We start from the raw sequence: 7,632 nt of genomic DNA, 5'->3' as shown, positions 1-7,632 counted from the left end.
TTATGATCAGAGGCCCGTTCTGATTCTGTTTGTGTGTGTATGTGTGTGAGAGAGTGTGTCTGTGTAAGTTAGAGAAAGTGTGTGACAAGGGATGAAAAGCACGAGATCTAGTGAAAGAAGGATATGACTGGTCATGGTAAAATAATATGTAGCCTATAGTCTAGGTTACAACACTAAACAGAACAAAAATATTAACTACTCTCACTGCAGTTCCGCCTTGTGCATACCTGTAAGAGAAGACGGTGATAACCAGGCTCAGGGTTCCACAAGCTAGAGCCGGACGCCCTTTGTCTCTGGCCCTCTGCCAGCTCACTCTGGAGCGCAGAAATTCGAGCCGCGGCAACAACAAAAAGCTGTGTGACGCAGGATAATCTCTGCAGCGATGGGGGTGGGGGAAGTACAAGGATTAATGCACACACTACGCAACAATGTGTTTGTACATATACCTAAACCTCGTCTGACTGAAGTCTGCAAATCTGGCCTTGAAACGGGTATGGACTACAACTGTGACATCTTCCATTCTTTAGACTACCAAACTGAGTAGATGTGATAGACATGCCTCCAGGGCATAAAATGGGTGATTGCTCTGGTGAACTGTAGCAATTTGCTTTGCTCCAGTGGCACCTTAAATGCTGCGATCCACTGACACAGTGAAGCCCCTCTATGCGTGGATCACCTAGCGGACAATTCCGCCTCATACTTTCTAGTATGATGGTTAAGCGCAAGTCAACTTTATGCAAATGAGCATGGCGTGAAGCCACGCGTAACACACATGCAAGACCAGATCTGGTCCAATCAGCACACTGGTGGGTGTAACTTGGGAGAGCTATGGGCGTGGCCTTGCTTTAAAATCTTTTTGACCCAAATCTAACAATGAGGCCAAAAGTGTGATCTCTAGAATTGAAAGGCGCACGCATGCAGATCTATTCTGTGCTTTTCAAATTTGGGTTTCGAAGATACAAATCTTTATTTCTCGCTTAGATACAGTTTTGCACTTGCAAATCTTTTCAAACCTAATCTACTTTGATACAGAAAGACAAACGTGCTGTATGTTTAATAATTGGAACCAGGAATGTGATGCTTCAATTATACAAACGAGGCAGTAGTTATCCAACTATAGATAGCTATGTAGCTTTGATATTTAGGAACATTTGACAAAATAAAGGAATTAAATTGAATGCCGTCAGTAGATCGACCCGTTAAGCAATGGCGCCATGGTTCTCAGGAGCCGCTAAAGGGCACTGCTACCTTAGCATTGGCTGCCAAATGGTGCCATCAACAGGCACTACACTACTTTTGCTAATTTGTAAAAATGTCAATGCAGGTTTCCTTAGTGATAACAACACTATTAATACATTTTATTAAAAAGATTATACTTTTCCTGCAATATTCAACTCGAGAGCCTAACTGACATTTTAGGCTGAATGTAAAAACACCCCTTAAACTGCGATCATTGTAGAAAACAAGGGTCTCAAACTGACGGCTCGTGGGCCATTTCCAGGCCCCTTTCCCTCCCACCGTCCAACATATGATATATACAATATAAACATTTTATAATCCATCCGCAATTCTTTTTTTTTTTTTACTAAATATGTTTTCTAGTTTCAAACCAAATCAAACTAGCCCTTTATACACAATTGAAATAAAAAGTACATTCTTAAAATAAATACAAAACACATTCCCGGACGTTCCTCTCTGCTAAGAAAGTTAAATTCTAGCTAGGTACCTAGCCATGAATGAACTTGTATTACATGCTGGACAACATTTCAATTGGCAATTCAACAAAACAAATTTCCAGCAAACCGGTTATGCTAGCCAGATAAAAAATATATAAAAAAGCTTATTTACCATGCTTAAAGCCTCTTGTGACTTTCATATCGCAATCCCAGCCCAGACACTGCCACTGTCCAGTGTTGAGTGACTGCACTGGCACAGTATACCAACTGTTGTTTGAATCAGTTTGTTTCAAAGGGTTTTCTTTGTGGAGGAAATGCAGGCTAGCTAACTAGCAGCACAACAACATGAAGTGGAGACATTATTTTCAGTTGGGAATTTGATCTACATTCCACTTCTACGATCTATGTTAATGTTTTTATTACGTATAATCCATGTGGATGTGCAGTAATATCTCTAATCAAACTGTGAAAAGGTTTTACCCTGGATATGAGTATATCATGGTTGTCAACCAATCACATGTGCACGCCAAAAGTATAAAGCCGATATTAGAACTTTGTTGTAGCATATTGAAGTGGCCCTCCTATGAGATGACAATACCAGCAATAGCAGCAAGTCAATTTGAGTTTGAGACTCATGGTATAAAGCCACTTCAATTGAATGAGTATCTAGACAGTCATTTGGCAATATTAAACTGAACTTCCCTATTAAAAGTGATGAGCTGAAACTGTGACTAACGTGTAGGCCTAGGCTAAATGTCTACATTGTGGACACTGTATCCATTGTCAGAAGGAGAAAGCCCCAGTGGAGAAGGGGTGGCTGTTGGTGGAGAAAGCCATGACCTGACGACGAGAAAAAGTAACGAATGGACAGTGGTTTGCAGCTGTCACATTATTTGCAATCAGTGAAACAGGGCCTTGCGCCTTGCCTGCCCGCCACACAGCCGTATGCAAGTCTGTGTATGTGAAACAATCCCACAGACAGCAGGAGGCCAACAACAGCGATGTTATGTGGCCTGTGCTGTCTCTAGAGCCTGGCGACGGCTGCTGAACTGGGCCTGTTCATCGCGTGCCAAATCAGGACTAAATGGCCCTTTATGTACCATTAGCTGGTTGTAGAGATTGAGATGTGTGTAAGAGTCCCCCATGCAACAAACATCAAATACCATTTAAAATAGGCCATATCAACTCCATGACAGAATATAGACTGGTGGCAGGGTATTTGACTCTGCCTTGGTAAATAGAGGGCAGCGTTTCCCCTACCATTGTTTTGGAGGGGTGGCCCGCCCCCCCAAAACGACCTCCTGCCCCCCTAAAAGAAATATATATGTGCGAGATAAAGCTTTTTTCACACACACAGGAAATGTGTTTATTGCTCGTTGCCTCAAAAGTTCAGTTAATTTGCGACTAATGTTCGCGCAATGTTGTCCTTGGTATTTACACCTGATTGCCTGATTACCTGTGCGTGAATTCACCAATTCGGTCCTCGTGAGGAGCTCCGTGTGGTGCTGGGAATAACATTTACTTCCTTGAATAAACTGTGCAAGCTGCGTAATGCTAACTAGTTTAGTTTTGACTGGCAACATACTGACGTTGCTCATCACAAATGCAAATTCACAAATGCATGGAATAAGGTTTGCTTCTCTTGCTAGGCTACCTGTTGCTGCCAGGTCTCTATAACTGCCTTGCGGGGCCAGTCACATGACTTTCATTGAAAATAAATGGATTGAATTTAGGTCTACCACCCCCCCTGAAAAAAAGCATAGGAGCAATACTGCAGGGTATTGCATTGGCACTGGATGGTTCATATTATAACCCTGGTAACTAACGCATCGTCTTGGGCCTCTCAAATTTCAAAGAACCCACTTGTGTCCAGCGCTGAGTGACAGGTTGAAGGAGCATACGACTGTCTAACATTCCATTCTTTGTATTATCTTAATTGTTTTGAGGGAATATATCTGGACTTGTCTGATACAGGAGACCACACCCCACCCCTCCGCTACAACCACAAACCGCTCAGGTGATGTGCGAAGCAGTGTCAGTAAGATTTTGTCAGCTGCCTAGGGCGGTAGACCAGTAAAACAAATGGGGCTGCTTGATCAAGACTGGGCCTGCAAAGACAAGAGAGAACGAGGTGGCGATGTCATTCTCACTCTGATCAAATTATAATCTGAAGTAACATGATTGACATGCATGGGCCTGTATGCTACTGTGATTCCTGGCTGAAAATAGCCCCTCTCCCATCAGTCTGAAGCACCATGCGCAATCTTATTTGCAAGACTAAATAAAATGAACCAACTTTATTCAATAATGGATACAGCTCTTGTGAACTGAGAACAGTCGAAGAGTCTCAGTGGTTTCCTCTCTGTGCGAGACTCATCTGCTGGCGGGGGGCCATGACACGTCTCTCTGCAAGGAAGTGATCCGTGTGCTCCAACCTCAGCGGAACAAAAAGCTTTGTGAGGCGGAGAGGGAAAAAAAGGCTCTCCCGTTTCAGCGTAAGGTCTCGGGAGACCTGGACGCAGCGCAGCTTCAATCAAGCTGTGACGTCTCCTCCGGGAGCTGTGCAGCATGTCGAAACCCAATCTCTCCAGGCTCTGTAGGGCGCTCGCTTTTGTTCACACACGCACCTCGCATGGGCAGCCAAGAACTCCACAGTGTTGAGATTGTGGTTTTACTCACCCGACGACAACAGAGAAACGCCGCCACCACCACTAAGGAATTGTTTCCTAAACCCAATGGGAGCAATTAGCAAATGACCAAAAGGCTACTGCAATTGTCGTTACTGTAGTTATGCAGATCACGCCTAATTAAAGCAGTATTTTCCTTGTATCCATTTGTAGTATACCTTGTTTCAAACACGTCAGAGGATCTCAAAACGTGGTTACATTTATGCTTGGTCAAAGCAGATTATGACAACATCTTTGGGTATAGGCCCGGATTCCCCCAACAAATCCCATTGATCTCAGAAGATTACAACGCAACCAAACTCTGGTTAATGGGTTGAAAATGGAGGTCGTGGAATTGCCCCTTCAGCGCAGCAGATTATCATGTCTCAATCACCCCGCAGAGAGCCACACAGAGTTTGTCACACTGGCAAGACCCATTAAAGACAGAATAAAACCCCAGGCTGCAGACTGACATTGCCATGGACTTCAAGGAGGGTTTTTCTCCCCCACTGCTCAAGTTTTTTTATGTGACAGATCCAGAATCAGCAGCCGTATATTTATTTTTACAAAAATCTACTTTAAACCAAGAAACGTGTCAACACTAGTGCACTTTCTTGCCTTTTAATAAATATGCTAAATCGAGACCAGAATCTAATGCATCCGTTTATGACTTAAGTATATTGTATGGCAAAGTGTAGTCATGAACTCATGTAGTAATGCATAGCCTAATTAACAAGGTAATGTCTACATACATCCAGTTAATGGCATGCATGTGGCTTGTGGCTGTGGCTATAGGTTTCCCCCAATATAGCCTACAGTTACAGATTTATCGATCAAAACTGGCCGTTAAATATTTGCCTTTACAGCCTGTTGGTAAGTTCTTATCTTACATGGCAAATATTGGGCTTTAAATAGTTATGCTTGGACCAAATTGCCGATGAGATAAAGATCGATCCCGCGCGTTTCCCAATTAGCGCTTTATCAGTCCCTCGCAGATTCTCTAACCTTTATTTAACCAGGATACAGCACTGGTCAAGAAAAGGAAGCTTGTTCTGTATCTGCATACCGTGGGCAATTTCAACATAGGACATACACCCTCCAAAAATTGGAAATATGACGGGAGTATCTATAGCCAACCAGGATACACATTAATTATACAGTCCGTGAAATGTAGGATATCCTATGCTAGATTTTATCAGACAAAACCCGGACTGAAAGACATGGTGAAGGATGGAACTGTTTTAGTGCATCGTCTGTACGGGCAGTGATGCGGCATTCAGATTAGACCTACTCAAATCTCACATTTGGGCCCTCAGAGACAGATCCACCTCCCACAGACGCTCTTCAGACATGAGGTAAACAAATCAGCCAACGCATGCGGGGCGCACATAAACCCTACACGCACAAAAACGCGCGCGCGCGCACACACGCACACACAAAAACAAACAAACGGGGGCGCGGGGGTTCCTCCAACTGTGTTGAGCCGTGTGCGAACAGAATCAGTTCAGGGCGAGGCTGGTTCCGTAACCTTGTTTAGCGCAGACACGAGACGCGCACGCCTACAAGATGTTAATGTTAACCATATTGCCCATCTCCGTAAAACAAACATGACCGCATATCCCAAAAATATTGTAGAGAAATTAGGACTTCAACCATAACTAATTTGATCGCTTTTCGTCCATTTACTGACCAGGTGGCATGTCGTCACTTCTAACTCGTCCACTTGACAGGGCGGCCTTGGTCACCAAGCTCAGAGCCGAATAATTAAAGCCATGTTATTTATCAACCGCATGCCACTGCCCCGCCGAAACACACAAAGACCACCCTATGAGCTATTCTGGACCCTGCCCGATTCTTTTCGCTTGTCTTGCACACTTTAAGCGGACTCCACCAAACGCGTGGTGGAATTTGAAATGACTATTTCCACGATCGGAATGGAAACTATTTCGTTTAGAAGAAAAGTCAATAGGTTGCAGTTGTGATACCAACAATAGGCATAATGTTCTCTTAACTGATGGGACTGGGCTACAGGGTGAGCCATAGCTTATGATAGTATAACACAACTAAAGGAAAACTGTTTTATGCACCTATTTGTCTTACCTGGATATTTGAGTCTATTTCCAACCGTCGACTGAAAGCTGTTCACGCCTGGTTCCTGTTTTTCCAAGTTCTTAACTGTTCCAAGCAACAATCCGTGTTTAGGCTACGCGATATCCGTAGGCAGTGGGCTACGGACTTCTCCTTAAATAACAAACATTCCAAATAAAATGAGTCTCTTTCCCGGTTTAATGACTTGCCATGACACACATCAGATATCTTCAGTTATTATTCCTTCAATCTCCCTTGACGGTGCTGTTTCAAATGAGCACAAATGTCACCAGGTCGGCATGGCAAAAGAAAATCCCTTTAGATACAAACCTTTATTGGGTAAAACTGTCAAATGAACCATAATAACTACAATTCCCATGGGTTGGTATCTTCGTTGTCAGATTGAGCTCAAAGATACAGGTGGTGAGGTCCGCGTATACTCAAAAAAAATATTCAGCTCTCCCGTACTTCGCAGCAGCGCCATGTTGGGTTTCATCGGAGCACGCCGTTACAAAAGGCTTTATCTAGGCTCGTCTTTCCATGTCCATTTTCTCGAGACAATTCTTGTGTTCAGAGAATGTCCAGTAATGTTTCGTTTTCCGTGTTATATCCGCCGAAAACTAGACAGCTCTGTTTTGAGACGAGGACGCCGGGAGCTTGAGGGAGTGCGAAACGGGATGATGAGTGTGAAAGCTTGCCGTGAACCGATCGACTGTCTACTCCAACTCGCGCAGTCTCTACCCAGAAGGCCAGTCGGGGAACCGCAATTACCGTCACACGCGCGCGCGAACGTAGTCCACACACAGACACATGGGCTGCTGCTGCACACGCACACACACACACACACACACACACAAATAAAAATATATTTCGATCTGAACATTGTAAGGTACGTCGGAGTTTGATGACCAAAGAGTGAATATGGCGCTGAATGGTTGTGCTAAAAAATCATAAGGCTCAAGTCGTCAACTCAGAACTGACCGGTATTCATTTGCTCAGATTATTCAATTAGTGTTGATATAGCTTAGTCTACATGGAAAGTAATAATGACATTACTTTTAATTCATCAGAGGTTGTACCAAGCTACGAATTCTTGTTATTATTATTATTTTTACAGTCATGCCATCCCAGCTTGAACAGAAGCTGAGAGAGAGAGAGAGAGAGAGAGAGAGAGAGAGAGAGAGAGAGAGAGAGAGAGAGAG

General features: G+C 43.7%; 1 protein-coding gene across 7 annotated transcripts in view; it reads right to left on the bottom strand.

Annotated features, from left to right (window-relative positions):
• The window catches only part of LOC134017653 (BCL-6 corepressor-like), a 29,309-nt gene extending 22,111 nt beyond the window's left edge, over window positions 1-7,198 (bottom strand). For 5 of the 7 annotated variants that reach the window (XM_062457555.1, XM_062457550.1, XM_062457556.1 and 2 more), the window contains exon 1: window positions 6,443-7,198. The gene's annotated coding sequence lies outside the window, so the exon portion shown is untranslated. Of the gene's footprint in view, window positions 1-6,429 lie in introns of all 7 variants that reach the window. The other 2 variants (XM_062457551.1, XM_062457552.1) reach the window with 2 other exon arrangements.
• Window positions 7,199-7,632: the final 434 nt, after the last annotated feature.

This window comes from Osmerus eperlanus, chromosome 3 (assembly GCF_963692335.1).
Source record: "Osmerus eperlanus chromosome 3, fOsmEpe2.1, whole genome shotgun sequence".
NCBI lineage: Eukaryota > Metazoa > Chordata > Actinopteri > Osmeriformes > Osmeridae > Osmerus > Osmerus eperlanus.
Note: the sequence above shows the minus strand (reverse complement) of the source record. Positions and strands in the feature narration are given on the sequence as shown.